The sequence below is a fragment of the Crocuta crocuta genome, unplaced genomic scaffold (assembly GCF_008692635.1).
Source record: "Crocuta crocuta isolate KB4526 unplaced genomic scaffold, BGI_CrCroc_1.0 scaffold124, whole genome shotgun sequence".
Lineage (NCBI taxonomy): Eukaryota > Metazoa > Chordata > Mammalia > Carnivora > Hyaenidae > Crocuta > Crocuta crocuta.
Genome location: NW_027551573.1, coordinates 5,160,121 through 5,175,535, shown reverse-complemented (window position 1 = coordinate 5,175,535; position 15,415 = coordinate 5,160,121). Strand labels below are relative to the sequence as shown.

At 44.8% G+C, this 15,415-nt stretch overlaps 1 protein-coding gene and 1 long non-coding RNA gene across 4 annotated transcripts in view; both read left to right on the top strand.

The window, feature by feature from the left end:
• FTO (FTO alpha-ketoglutarate dependent dioxygenase) overlaps positions 1 to 15,415 on the top strand; it is a 381,469-nt gene that overhangs the window by 31,691 nt on the left and 334,363 nt on the right. The window lies entirely within an intron of this gene.
• On the top strand, positions 7,497 to 14,846 carry LOC144221040 (uncharacterized). Its single transcript, XR_013331933.1, has 2 exons — positions 7,497 to 7,667; positions 14,472 to 14,846. It is a non-coding gene; the product is annotated as an uncharacterized LOC144221040 (long non-coding RNA).

Below are 15,415 nucleotides of genomic sequence, written 5' to 3'. Positions count from 1 at the left end.
AACACCTGAAACTCTAGAGGGAGCTCCTTTTTCAGTCTCTTTTTATCCTAACCTACGTTTATTTAGAGCCAAGATCTCTAACACGGGTTGGCTGACTTCTCTAAAGGGGAACTAAATATAAGGCTACCTGTAGCGTTTACAGTCTCTGAGGAGGTTCCAGCGTGGAAAATTAGAGAGATAATTACCCACCCCTCAGCAAAGTAGGATTTTCTTCTCAGTTAAATATACTTATCTGCATGTGTTTAAGGACAGAATCTGAGAACTCTTGGAAACAGTCGTAGCTATTTTGAGATGTTTGGTGTAATTGAAGTCTTTTCTTTGTTGTTGTTTTTAAAGACAGTAATTGTCTGGTTTAACTTGTCATCTTGAAATAGAAATTATAGAGAGATTACATAAAAAAAGCTATCTGTGACACTTCTAGGTGCCTCAGGAAAAGGTTTGAGTTTGTCTCGTGTCTGTTATGGCAACCCTGAGTTGTTACACAGAATGTTAGGTAAGGACGTTCTCTGCCATTTTCAATCACAACATGGAACTTCCTTTAGCCAGAATCAAAGTGTTTTATAGTCACGGAAGACTGATCGGCAAGAAGGTAGAACCCACGTAACAATAACAATAGGGTAACAAAAGCACTACTTCGGCCACATCACGTTAAGTACGCAGATTCTGCAAGTTGAAAGTAACTTTGGAAATGTCTAATTTTATCATTTAAATTAACAAACCGTTTTTCAAAAAGTGTACAGGGTGGAAAAGTACGTCCGAAGGGCATTTCTTGGTGTGGTGGTATTGTCAAATCTAAGAGTGAGGTTCCTTGTCAGACCTTTCTTGTCCCTTATCGTGTGAAGTTGTGCCTGTGTTAACACAATTTGCAGGTGATAAAAAGGCTGGATATTACCACGTCTTCAGTTTCTGGATTCTGGTCTGTTATTTAGGATACTTATGAGTAAGAGATTTAATCTCATTTTTTAAAGGAAGCAATCTATATTTCTCGCACTGCCTGTTCTGTCCTGCAATGTTATGATCCCTTGGTATGGAATTTGAGAGGAATAGAAATTCTGTGGTGTGATGTAGGGACTCTTAAATATTTCCAAAATGGCAGGTCTCTTCTCCCAGAATAAAAGAGTATAGTGTTCACTGGACTGCAAATCCCTAATGTCTGCAACTCTGGTTGGGTGGCCAGTATCCCATTAGACTCGTCGTGCATTAAGGTACTTAATGCATTTGCTCAGTGTGAGTTTGAAAAACCCTACTGCGTGTAACAATTCCCATTTCACAGTGGGTCTGTCCAAACATGACTTCTCTCATGTCATAAGCTTCCTGGAAGAAGGAAGTTCTTCTGGAACAGTGGCTTCATAATTATAACCCAGGACACTCGCACCTTCTAGTTTTCTGCTCTGCCATCTTTAGCACGTGGACTTTTTGGTCATTGGCAAGTGATCGCCAGATGGTTGTAATCGTGTCAGACGTCAGGGCCTCATGTAGCTGTGTTCGAGGCAGGAAGAAGAGGGTGGGAAGATGCGACATTATGATTTCTTAAGAAAAACATATACTGGGTGTTCACCCCATACTCTTGGCTCACAGAGTCTTCGGATTTCCTAAGTTGTAAGTTCCTAAGTTGTAAGAGTGATCAAGCTGTCTCTTATAATATTAATGAGGTGACCTTTGGAAAGCACCGAAAGATGGGGCTGATTGTGAGTGGGGCGAGCCTATGGTTAGAGGGTTGGAACTTCCATTCGCACTGTTCTCCCCCCACCCCCAGGAAGGGCGGGGGGCTAGAGATGGAGTTCAGCCAACAGTGACCCATTGTTTAGTAGGTTATGCTTGTGTACTGAAGCCTCCATGAAACCCCGATTCAGAGAGCTTCAGGTTGGGGAGCACATGGGGTTCTGGGGAGAGTGGCATGCCTGGAGGGAGGGCAGAGGCTCTGGCCCCTCTCCCCCCTGCCTGGTCCTATGCGTCTCTTCCATGTGGCTCTTCCTGAGTTCCATCCTTTTATAATAAGCCAGGAATCTAGTAGGTAAACTGTTTCTGGGTTCTCTGAGTCCCCCTAGCAAATTAATTGAACCTGAAGGAGGTTGTGGGAACCTCTTTAGAGGTGATTTAGAGCCAGTTGGTCAGGAGTACAGGTAACACCCGGACTTGTGGCTGGTGTCTGAAGGCCAAGGAGGTTGTTTGAACCTCTGATCATTAGCCAGTTGGTCAGAAACACAGGCGGTTGTGACCTGGCCTTGTGACTGGCATCGCCTTCACCTCAACCTGAAGTTCTCTCTAGGTAGATAGTGTTGGAATGGAGATGAATTTTCGGGCCCCTTGTTGGTATCCGGAAAATTACTTGGTGCTGGGTGGGATATGCCCCCACCCCGATAGGAATTGGTACCGGAACCAAAAGAGAAGGTAAGAGGGAGGCTTTATGTTAGAAGACCCTTTCCCCCAGGCTTCCTTGCAGACTCCTCATTATGTCCCGATGGTCTTACTTGTCCATTCCTGGTTGCAAGGAAAGCTGGGAAATCTAGTATTTGGCAAAAGGGAATGAGATTTCTGTGTGTTACAGGCTGAATGTTTGGGTCACCTCACATTTGTATGTTGAGTCCTAACCCCCCAGAGTGATGGTATTTGGAGATGGGGTTTGGGGAGAAGTAATTAGGGTTAGATGGGGTCATGAGGGTGGGGCCCTCGAGCTGAGATTAGTGCCCATAAGAGACATCACAGTGCTCGCACAGTCTGTCTGTCTCTATCCTTGTCTCCCTTCCTCCCTCCCCCCTACGAATACAGAGGTCTTGTGTGCATGCACGGAGTCAGGGCTGCCTAGAAGCAAGAGAAGAAACCTCAGCATGAAACCTACCTTACCAGCACCTTGATCTTGGGCTTCCCAGCCTCCGCAACTCCCGAGAAAGAAGTTTCTGTTCAGCCTCCAGGCTGTATTTTGTTCGGCAGTCTGTGCTAAGACGCCGTGTCTGGCTTTGCACACCCATGGTGTGTTCCTTAGAATCGTGTTCCTCGCTGCCCTGTTCATAGAAGGAAGAGCTGGTGGGTAGGCAGCCCGCGGTTTCTGCCATGTTCAATTAATGTATGACTGGAAAGGGGACTTTCATCTTCTCTTCCAGGATGGCTCAGGCCTGTGGCCTTTGTTAACCATATAATACAACCTCTTGACACAAATACATATAAAACCAGGATTAGAACTTGGAATCATTCATGCAGCACATTTAATTAGCACGTTCAATGTTCTGGGCTGTTGCCCGAAGGTGAGGATATTGGGCCGAATAAGAGGGACAGTCCCTGAACTCTTAGGGCTTGTAGACAAGTTGGACACAGATTATGGAAGAGACGCTTGCGCTGTAGCGGTGTAGCTTAGAATGGGGGAGCGTGCAGTTCCCCATGCAGCAAGTGAACACTGACTTGGGGGGCCAGAGAAGGCCTCCTGGAGGAGGTGGCATCCTCGCCCACCTCTGTTTGTCTCTGAAACTGATGCATCAACCACCCTCTTTTTGTTTAGGTGCTCTCGAAAAATCCAGGCCAAACCAAGTCTGCTCTTCCCGTGGAAACTGGCCGTGGGGAGTTCCACATACTTCTTGGAGCGTAATTGAGTGAGCAGCTCAGGAGGTGGCACAGCACGGTGCAAATAGCATCGTCTTCGAGGACAGACAGACATCAGTCCCTGCCTCTGACTGTCAGTGTAAGAGACAGGGTCTTCCTGAGCCTCAGTTTCCAGTTTTATGAAACGGAGGGAAATAACACATCGCCACGTAAATGCGCTAGTGGACAGAGCAACCACTGATGGGCCACTTAATACATGCAAGGCTCTTTTCTAAGCGCTTCACAGTACACGTTACTCCTGTGAAATAGATCTTATTGGTATCTCCACTTTGCAGGAGAAGAGACCGGGGACAGAAAGGTTCATAATGCGCTCGGAGACCTGCAGCTAGTAGCCGGGAGAGCTCGGTGGAAGCACAGGCTGTCTGGCTCCTGAGTCCGTCATACCGAAGAAAGGCCACCGGACTCTTCTCTGCTCTGCTGTAATGGGACAAACCAAGTCAGGCCCCTGGCTTCGTGTCTCTGAAATCCTCTACCATCAGGGAATAGTTTCTGCCCATACCCTGGGTGGTGTGGATCCCTTTCTGGACATCTTGGGATCCCCCGTTGTGCCACCATCTGTCTTCAGTCAGGCACGAGTCTTTTGGCTCTAAAATCTGACCCCTCATTCCTGCCACCCCTGCTTCCATTCAGATCCTCTCAAAACACCTCCTTCCAGCAAAATTGCAGCAGCCTCCTAACTGGTTTTCTTGCTACCCTTCTTCCCTTCTCCCCTGGCATCTGCTCTCTTTACGAGTCCATCTTCTACTTGGCTAACAAGATGGCTCTTCTTATTATCGGACTGCTCACAATTCATCATAGGCCTTAGTTAAATGTGATCCCGTTGCCTGCAGGATCAAGTCCAAGTGCCACAGGTGCGCACATGTCCTTTTATTTTCCAGGCCACTATCTAACGTCNCCCTCAGTTTATCTTCCCAGGGACACCCCCTTCAACTTCACTTCATCCCTCCAACCCACTGTCCCCTTCGGCCCCTCCCCTCCATCCATCTGGGAGCGAGTCCGGCTCCTCCTTGAGATTTAGCTTTAGAGCTTCCGCCTCTGCAAGTCCTTCCTTCCTTTGTGCCCATTTACCAGTTTACTTTACACCTCACTGTTGCCTTGGCATACTTGGTCTGTGTCTCTGGTGGCACGTCCCGGGAGGGCAGGGACCGTGTCTGCATCTGTCTCTGCAGCGCTACATGCAGTTTGTGCCAGCAGAAGGCCTTTCGTGATACGTATTTTGAATTTTGCGTGACGGACACGTTTTACTAATTCCTGTGTGAGGGAGATTCCTAGGTGCATGTGTGCGCACACCACACACACCCACGCCCACTCCCTCGCACTTAGGTGTGTACGCTGGTGCTCTTTGTTACCTGGCAGCATTTAGTTTGCCTTCATTTATTTTGCCTGCATGGTGCCCTCTAGGGAAACATATATTGGTTCTGTCGGACTGACTTCAGTGAGGTCTGCACAGTTTTGCATGTGCTTTTTCCAGCAATTTTTTTCATCACATTAATAGCATGCTAGAATTCGTCACATTATACAGAGGGATTGTAGTGGAACATAGCAACTCTCCCCCTTATTCCTCTTCAACTTCCCACTTAGAGATGACCGCTCTTTCTTTTTTAAAAACAGTTTGATAGAGGGCGCCTGGATGGCTCAGTCATCTGAGCATCCAACTCTTGATTTTGGCTTAGGTCATGATTTCATGAGCCGTGAGATCAAGCGCCACTTTGGGGCTCTGTGCTGACACGATGGAGCCTGCTTGGGATTCTCTCTCTGCACCTCCCCTGCTCACACTCTCTCTGTCTCTCTCTCTCAAAATAAAAATAAATAAGCATTTAATAAAGCAACTTTAATGAGATGTAATGTACCTACATGGTTTTCCCATTTAACGTATAGAATTCATTTTTTTTTAAAGCTTACCCACAGAGTTGTGGGGCCGTCACCACTGAAGTCTAATTTTAGAACATTCTCATCTCTAAAAAAACCCCTTGTACTCAGCAGCTGTCGCTCTCCATTCACTCCTATCAAGCAACACTCGCAGCCCTAAGCAACTGCGAGTCTACTGTGTTTATGGATTTGCCTCTTAGAGACATTTTATATCAATGGAATCATTTAATATGTGATCTCTTGTGACTAGCTTCTTTCACTTAGCATAACGTCTGTTTTCAGGGTTCATCCATGTTGTCGAATCAGCCAGTGCCTTATTTTCATGGGTGAATAATATTCCTTTATATGGACATGCGACAGTTTGTCCATTCATCACTTGAGGGACGCATGGGTGTTTCCACTTCAGGGCTGTTCTGAATGGCGCAGCTGTACACATTTGTGCACAAGTTATTGTGTAGACACAAGTTTTCATTTCTCTTGGGCATATGCAGAGGAGCGGAATTGCTGAGTCATGTGGCAGCCGCCTGTTTAACTTGTGGAGGACCTGCCGGGCTGTTTCCCCAGCAGCCGTACTGTAGTATGTCCTCACTGGTAGTGTAGAAAGGGTTCCGATTTCTTTACTCCTTGCCTGCACTCGTACTTGTGCACCTTCTTACCTCTCTGATTCAGTTCGCACAATTTCCACGATCTAGTCAAAGAAAAATATTCTTACTCTTATTTTATGGAGGAAAACTCAAGCCAACAGACAGATGAAATGAGATGCCGAGTATATGTGTGAATAAAAGGGGAGAAGAGGCATGGATAGTTCAAAACCACAGATCATCCAAAAATGATTACATAGGTTTTCCATCAGATGTTTAGAGCTATGTCAGGGATATTTCCCATCCCCAGATTTTCTTTCAAATCAGTGTGATTGGGTTTATTATTATTTTTTTTTTGCCTTCATTAAAAACAATTTGAGGTGTAATTCACATAACATAAAATTAACTGTTTTATGAGATGACTGCTCTTGCTTTTCTTTTCTTTTTTTTGAGAGAGACAGACAGCGTGAGCAGGGGAGGGTCCGAGAGACAGGGAGACACAGAATCAGAAGCAGGCTCCAGGCTCTGAGCTAGCTGTTGGCACAGAGCTCAATGCAGGGCTTGAACCCATGAACCGTGAGATCCTGACCTGAGCCGAAGTCCGACGCTCAACTGACTGAGCCACCCAGGCGCCCCGCTCTTGCTTTTCTAATAGTTATATTGTCTTGAAAAACATTTGCATGTGGTTAAAAATACTTTGTTTACAAAAAGAGAGGGAGAAATACAGATTTGCTATCATAGACCTCCAGGAGGAACAAGAACATATGGACTGGAGGGCAAACCGAGAGTCGCTTGCTTTGAAGTAATTAAGATAATTGGGTTGCCTTTCTTCCCTACTTTAGATAGAGTCTTTTCAAAATTAGAACGATGTGCCTGCCTCGCATGGTGATATGAATATTTAGCAGTGTCATCTCTAACCCTAGGATCATACGGTAAATGTTAACAAGAAACACCAGAACTTGTGTTTTTTCCTGTCGTATTGTTTTTCTGTAGGAATGGTGACAGCTTGGGTGGCTTTATGACATTGCTCCTGCGAAGCCGAATGTTACACGTGTAGCTGCCTGGGAAGGTGTGGACGGGTTTGTTTGTTTGTTTTTTTTCCTTTTTTTTTTAACATTTCTTTATTTTTGAGACAGAGAGAGACAGAGCACGAGCTGGGGAGGGGCAGAGAGAGAGGGAGACACAGAATCCGAAGACAGGCTCCAGGCTCCAAGCTGTCAGCACAGAGCCGGATGCGGGGCTCGAACCCACAGACCTCGAGATCATGACCTGAGCTGAAGTCGGACGCTCAACCGACTGAGCCACCCAGGCACCCTGGGAGTGGTTTTTTTTTTTTTTTTTAAGAGCTGGGCATACTGACTGGATGTCACTGGTTACATCTGTTTTATAATCCTGAAGAATCTTACATATACCTGGACAAAAACTGAAAATAAGAGGTTTATAATGAATTGCATTTCCAGGCTACATTCCTGCCGAGTGAATAGAACACGTTCTGAAAACATGAACCTAACGTGCACACGGGTTGAAGAAGCGCTTTATACAGCGTTTTCAGTGTTTTTGTGCATGTTTCCGCTCTTCGCAGTGTTGTTTCGTTTTCTCGTGTGGAAACAGGCTCATTTCATGGTACGCTTTCTAGTCTGTTTTGATTCTCCATCTCTCATATTGCTTGTTTTCAAATAGATAACGTGGCTCCTGTCCACTGTGGAGTATCATGAGGACCACGGAAAATGTCGTCTGTGGCTTAGCTGACAGTTTTTGTCGCAGATCTGGCGCTTACCAGGTCTGTCACTTCTTCAGTGCCTCTCAGCGTCCCCAGGTCCCCCATGTCTCCGTAGACACTTTTCCTCCTCCCCCTGCCCATGTCAACATGAACCAAGTTGCCTTGTGTATTCTGATGATAAAATACACGATGATAACTGATAACGTTTGGATGGTGCTGAAAGGTTTAAGAAGAAAGGAAAAGGCATCCCTAGTCTCACTTCCCAGACAGATGGGACCGCTGTGAGCATTTTAGCCCCTGGCAGGGGTGTGTCACCTACCCACAGCCTGTAGGCCCAGTCTGGCCCCTCCTGCATTCTTATGGCCCCTGAGCTAAGAATGGTGTATTTACCTTTTTAAACAGTTGAAACAAAATCTAAAGGAGAAATCCCGTTTTGTGACGCGTGAAAATAATAGGACACTGAAAATGTAGTTTCCATAAATAAAGTCTTGCTGGGGTGCAGTCCTGCTCATGCTTCTCCCTGCGGCGCATGCCCACTTTCATGCCCAAAGGGTGGACGTGAGTAGCTCTGCCAAACCGATGGTCTGCAAAGCCTCCCGTATTTACTCTCTGGTCCTTTACAGAAAAAAAATTGCCGACCCCTGGTCTCTGACCTTCAAGATCTTTTCCCCCTTGTGCATGTATGTGAATATCTTGTATGTATATGTTTTAAACAATGGAGTCGTCCTGTGTGCTCTCGTAATCCACCCTTTTCACGGAATATTGTGCTTACCAGTAACTTCTGCTAAGTTCTTTTTTCTTTGTTTGCTTGCTTATTCCACTGAATCGAAATCTGAGGACCACTACTTTCCTTTTTATGTGTGCATTGTATAAACCCATTCGATGTCACCCAGGAACGGTGACCATAATAGTGATAGCTTATCACTAGGAATGGGTGTGAACTGTTTAATGGATTAAGGATTTGTTTATTTATTTATTTGTTTACTGACTCCTGAGACAGGCAGCGGGGAAGCGGCGCAGGGAGATCACAAGGAGCCAGGGTCTTTTGAGCGTCCCGTTCTACTCTTCTCAGCATATAATTTCATTGAAACATGGCAGATAGACTTTGTCATTGCCAGGTGACAAATTACCACAGAACTTCGTGGCTTGAAACAACAAGTATTTATTATGTCACGCGTTCTTTGGGTCATGCAGGTACAGCTTAGCAGAGTGCCCTGGCTCAGGGTTTCTCATAAGGCTGCGCTCCGGATGTTGGCTGGGACTGTGGGTATTTTAGTTTTTATTTTATTTACTTATTTTTAAGTGTTTACTTATCTTGAAAGAGAGAGAGAGCATGCGAGCGGGTTTGGGGCAGGGGGAGAAGGAGAGAGAGAATCCTGAACTGGCTCCATGCTCAGCACGGAGCCTGACGCGGGGCTCGATCCCACAACCGAGAGACCGTGACCTGAGCTGAAATCAAGAGCTGAAAGCTGAACCCACTGAGCCCCCCAGATGCCCCAGTTATTTTAAGACTAGAGTAGGGTAGGAGGGGAATCTGTTCTCAAGCTCACTTTTGTGGCCTTTGGCTGGAGGTTTGTTGGCCTGAGGAGACATCAGCCCCTTGCCCCAAGGGCCTGTCCCTAGGGCAGTTTGCAATTTGGCAGTTAGCTTCCTCCATATTGTCTGTGCCTGTGTGTGAGAGAGATAGAGGAGAAGTTACATACAGTCTTTTTGTAGCCCAATCTTAGAAGTAATACCCCATCACGCCCGTGGTATTCTTTTTGTTAGAAGTGACTCACCAGGCCCAGCTTGTGCTCAGGAGGAAGAATTACACGAGTTCTCATAATGAACTGAATACCAGGAATTAGGGATTATTGAAGGCTATCCTAGAGGTTGCTAACATCCCTCAGCATGAGGTTTAATTTACAGATGGGGTGGGTAGACCCTGAGGCAGTGGTCCAAAGTCCATGCAGGAAGGAGAAGGTAGATAGGCTTTTTTTTTTTTTAGGAAAACAATAGTAGACTTGCACTTGTGTTTCATCAGCTAGAACTATGCCACAAGGCTATCCCAGCTGCAAGGAAGTCTGGGAAAGCAAGCTTTTGGATGGGCTCACTGTTGCCAAGGTCAAAATCAGGGTTTTGTTGATGAGAACCATTGTCAGCATGGATGCCTGGTGGGCACCAGATGGTATCTACTATACCCACCATCTAAAGTGATTGTAAGCATTCGGTAATGTCACAGCCGCACACTTGTCTGGTTTTTAACATGCTCTCAATTATAACCGTAGCTATGCTGTTATTACTTATAAATTATAACGTCGCTTTGGAAGTTAGCTTGTTGATACCATGGGTTCTCTTGCATTGCTACTGAAGGAAGTAGCACAGAAAGAAGAAACTAAACCTTTATTGATTACCTGGTATGTGCCAGACATTTTATTAATATGTTATCTGTTTTAATTCTCATAGTGAACTTGTGAAGTAGAATTATTTGCCCCATTTCACAGATGAGGAAACCGAGGCCCACTAACGTTGGGTGGATTGTTTAAGGAGCACATCCCACTGGTGTGCCCTGAATGGGTTATAGATTGTAACGCTCTACAGTTTAGCTCTTAGCTCTTGGAGTGAGCAGGTAGGCATTGGGGCAGCTGGGTCCCCTGGGCCCTTCTGCTCCAGCCCAGCGGTCTCTTCTGGTTACTGCGCTGTGCCTTACAAACACAGTGTTTTACATGCTTCATGATGTGGCCCTGGTTTGAAAGTCCTCCTCTGTCAGCTAGTAGGGAACACAACTGGAATTTGAACCCAGTGCAGAAGCCGTCCTTCTTTCCAGGATCTGGCCCCTCCCCTATCTCTCTCTAGAAGCAGTGAACCTTAGGCTAAAATAGGAGTTCAAATCCAGCTTCATTTAATACATCAAGTATTGTATTTCTTTTATACTTATATGTCTCTCTTTCTTATATTTCTCCTTCTCTTATGCTTCCCCCTCCCTTGCTTTTGATGGACTATCACCTGCTTCAAAAGGGGTTTCAAAAGAGAGTAGGGTTTAAGATTATGAAGTTAGTTAACATCATTTGCTATTAAACTGGAGTCTGAATGGAAACTTACGTGGCCACTAGGTGTCTCCTTTTTGTTCGGTGCTTTCTCCTATGTCCCACTGTTAGAAGGCACCTAAGACGTATGGAAGGAAGATGAAGCAACAGAAGGTTAAAAAGTTATGTGGAATCTGGACTCTGAGGATTCCAATAGCCTTTTTTTTGGTCTTTTACTCTCTGCTTCTGTTCCTTCTTGCTCATGGGCTGATACTTAGGTAATAGATCAATTCTCAGGAACCTTAGATGACTCTCTGATAACCTCCTTCTCACTTACTAAACGATTGTAACGTGGGCAGAAAGAACATCCATGCTCATCCACACACATTAGGTAGTAAAATAACCAGACTGCATTGGCCTAGTATTTTAGGGACAATTTTAATAACAATTCATTATCATGGGGATACTTGTGTTCCTAGGCAAATAATGATTGTATTATTAATTGTAACTTCCCTGTTCTGTAATATAGAAATATTGGCTGTAACCTACATGTGTTATTTTCTGCAGTTCTCACAGGAGCCCTATGTCGTTGCCATTTCCCCCGAGTTTAGAGATGAAGAATTGAAGCTTGGGGATTGGTTAATCTGGCTTCAAGTTCAGTACAGTCTGGTTGCTTTCGTATTGGGTCCCCTCCATTTGGAAGTTGTTAATTCATTACAATAGGGAGGAGAATTCAGCTTACGTCAATAAAATTTAAAGTACCCCAGGAATCATTCAGCCAAAAGCGCTTCCGGAATCCCGGTTTGGTTGGGAGTGCCGAGCTCCTGTTTTCTGCAAGTCGCCTGGTAGAAGCGAGCAGTGTCCCTGGATGTGGGCTCCCTTCAGGAAGGCTACTGGCTTTTTGCAGAATGACGAATTGTGTACACTCAGGGACCATTTCCTTTCCTTGCCTACAAACGCAGCACCCATCATCACAGAAACAGCAGGGCATTTGACAGCTCAGGTTCAGACCCAGAGCTTCATCGTAGAATGGAATGTTCTTCTTATTCAATTAGGGGGCACACTAAACGGATGGAAATGCGGCTGGGCCTAGGGTTTCCTGAGACCGCTGGCTGATAGGCTCTCTTTTGCCCGAATTTAGACTCTGCATTAATTTCCCGATTTCTCCAATTGCCTTAAAAAAAATCAGCTCACGCTAGGTTTTCTTTAGTCTCGAATAATTTAATTGCACTGGTATCTCTCCAGTTGACTCCCCAGTTGTGGTGGTGATTTCTGCAGACCACAGGAAAATGTATAACAAATGTGAGATGAGAGAGCGTTGTCAGGCCGGTAGCATTTTCTCTGGGAACTCGGAGCCCGGAGAGGGAGCAGTCCCCAGCGCTAACAGGCACACCCCCAAGATTTGCCTCTGACACTGTCAGTTCTCTCTCTTTGTTCCCCTTCCCGACTCACTTTCTGCCAGGGATTTGTGACATATTTTGTAGCAGATCAAATGAGCCCCTGACACCTGATTGCCGAGTGCTTCTTGTTTACAGTTGCTTTCCAAGGACACCTAGACAAGATGGAAAGCTTAACGCACAGTAATTAAATTTGCATCTGCTCTGTGACAGGACTCAAAGGAGTTTTTTCCCCCTCCACATGTGAATCTCATTGTAGAGCTCCTACTGTCTTTGACCATACAACATCTAAAAAGGCAAGATGTGGACAGGTAAACAAACATTGGTTCAGTCTCCTGCCTATCATTATAATGATGAATATTAATTAAGATCACCGAGACCCCTTTCTTACTTGATCTCCTACTCTTCTCCTATTTGTTTAGCCAGGTTTATATCTGGTCTTAGATATAAGAACTGTGGCTTGGAGGTGAGTTTTTCTTTTTAATCTTTTTAAAGGAAAACAAACATTGCCTAACAATCTGGATTGGTTTAACACCCTTTGGATTGTACATTTCTCACAAATGCTAATGAATAATTCAGTAAAGCCAAACACAATCTGCTGGTGGTATCCAGTGTTATTCACACTTGCTAATGAATAATTCCCTTTGGCTTTTATAGAGCAGCTCTAAGGAGTGACTTCTGAGACTCAGATGGGTTATTATTGGGCTATTTGTCAGTGTCCTTGGGGCATTGTGAGCCAAAGTCCAACTTGGCTCTCCACTCCACATCCCTTCTCTGATTCTTCTGGGAAACATGCGGCTATTTCTGTCCCAGCCTTTTTGCCCTCCAATGTTGCTATGAAAGAGGCAGTGCTATAACGGGATTCAGCTCCACTGTAATTTCATTGAGGCCCTTCCTTCATTGTTTCATTCAAATAGAGAAGTTTTTATTGAGCACCTTATGAGGTGGGAACTACTGAGCATGATTTCGTGTATGTGCAGAGGTCAAGATTGTTTTCATGTGAGAGGTCCTTAAAGAGTGTAGGGCATATAGGAGAGCCGTGAAGTCTTAGAGGAAGATGCACAGGGTCTTTTTATCAAAAGGATCAGTTTCCGTTTTCTCATGATGTTCTCAGGTGTGCATTTCAATGCATATTTGCTATCAGTGGTGTTGTATGAGGGTTACGTTGCTTTGGATAAGCTTACTATTTGATTCATCTTGGAGCCGCTTACGGGATAAGCCCTATAACACAATCCCAGAGACAACTCGGTGGGTCTTGTTCGTTTCTGCTGCACGAAGTCAGGAATGTGGTATGTCCTGGTTTTACTCCTGGACAGTCTAAGGATGGTGAATGCAGATTTATTCATGCCTGAGTGGTCCGTATACCTTATAATGTGAGATCAGTGAGATTGTCGCTGGCATCCCGTATCCGCTCTAGCTTTTTCTGTTCAACTCCTAGTGCTTCCTCTTTTCTCTGAGCACGCTGGAAGAGTAACTCCCGGCTTTCTTACAGTTAGGTGGGATCATGTGATTACTTCAGACCGATGGAATGTAAGGGGAAATGGCAGGTATCATTTTCTGGCCAAGACATTTAAGAACTGGGGTACCATTTGCATATATTCATTTTCTCTGCCACAGTGACCTTGGGGGCCATGTGTTCTAGACTGTGGGGTCTACATTACGCTGGGTCCGGGAATACTGTGGAGTAGAGCCCTTCCTGTCCCGCCACTGGCCCATAGTGGACACTGAACTTGAGCAATATGAACCTTTGTTGTACAGAGCCCCTGGGATTTGGGAGTTTACTCACAGCGTAGCATAGAATGTTTTTACTAATACAGAGGGATTAGTGCAGGGAGAGATGTGTGTGTGTGGGTATGTGTGTTTTCAAGTCCCTGGTATTCTGCAAGATTTCAGCTAGCTTTTCAGAATGTAGTTTCAGTTGGGAATTAGAGGGTAGACCCAACATAGGGAGAGAAGGAATTTATTTCATCAATAACCAAGGGACCTGTTTGAGAAATAACTTTGGTATCAATAGGCTCATGGAAATGAGAGAATAATTGGTAAGGAAAACCAGAGTTGAGGCTATTGTAATTCATGTAATTCAGAATTAATGAATTTTTAATTGTGTCTAGCATGTTTAATCGGTAAGAGTATAAAACCTGTAATTTTCCTCTTTGCTTATAGTTTATACCAGAGGGTGGCCCTCGAGCTAAGAAAGGGTTTTACACTTTTTAATAGATCGTAAAGGAAAGAAGGAGGAGGGTATTCAATAAGGGGCTAGATGTGGCCAAAAAGCCTAAAATATTTACTGTGTGGTCTTTTACAGGAAATGTTTGCTGACCCCTGTCTTAAAATCTCCATATACTATTATCAAAAAGTTTCACCTTCACTAAAATGTGAGTTCCTCATGAACCGGAAGTCAAAGGTTTCTATTAAGCTCTGTGTCTTTCTGCCCAGCATGGTGCATGGGAACCAGCACAGGAAACGTTACTTAATTCAGTTTCCTACAGAACATGGGAGATACGACATTGTAGAAGACGAGAACTGAGAAGAAATCTTGGAAGGCCGTAGGTTTGAAGAAATAGAAGTTTTCCTCCTCTGTTTACTTGGCTGGTGTCAGTTTTGGATTGTTTTTAAACCCGGTCTGTGTGGACATTTATTTCATTTTATACTCATTTTCAAATAAATATCCTATTTTGAAGGGTTTTAAAGGTATTAACTTCTGCTCTGGGGTCACAGTACCGGTAGGGGTAGAGTCTCTATGTAAATCTATTCATTGTTGCTACTTTCTCCTTTTCCCTGGGCAACATCCAGTTTTCTTGTTTTTGGGTAACTTTTCGTGAAAGTTTCTACAGATGCACCCACTCATTCATTTGCTGCCTCACAGATGTGTACCCATGGGAAATGAAGGCATGTCCACACAATAACTGTTACATAAACGCTCAGAGCAGCATTATTCAGGATGGCCCAGAGTAGAAACAACTCAAAATATCCATCAGCCGATGAATGGATACACTAAATGTCATGTGTCCCTATGATGAAATATTATTCTGCAGTAAAAAGGCATGAAGTACTGATGGGTCGCTGCAGCACTGATAAACCTTGAAACCATTATGCTAAGTGAAAGCCAAACACAAAAGCCTACAGATTGTGTGATTCCATTTATGTGAAAGGTCTCTAATAGGCGAACCCATAGAGACAGAAAGCAGATTAATGATTGCCTGGGGCTGGGAATGGGGCAAGGCAGGAACTGGGGGTGGGGGTGGGGGG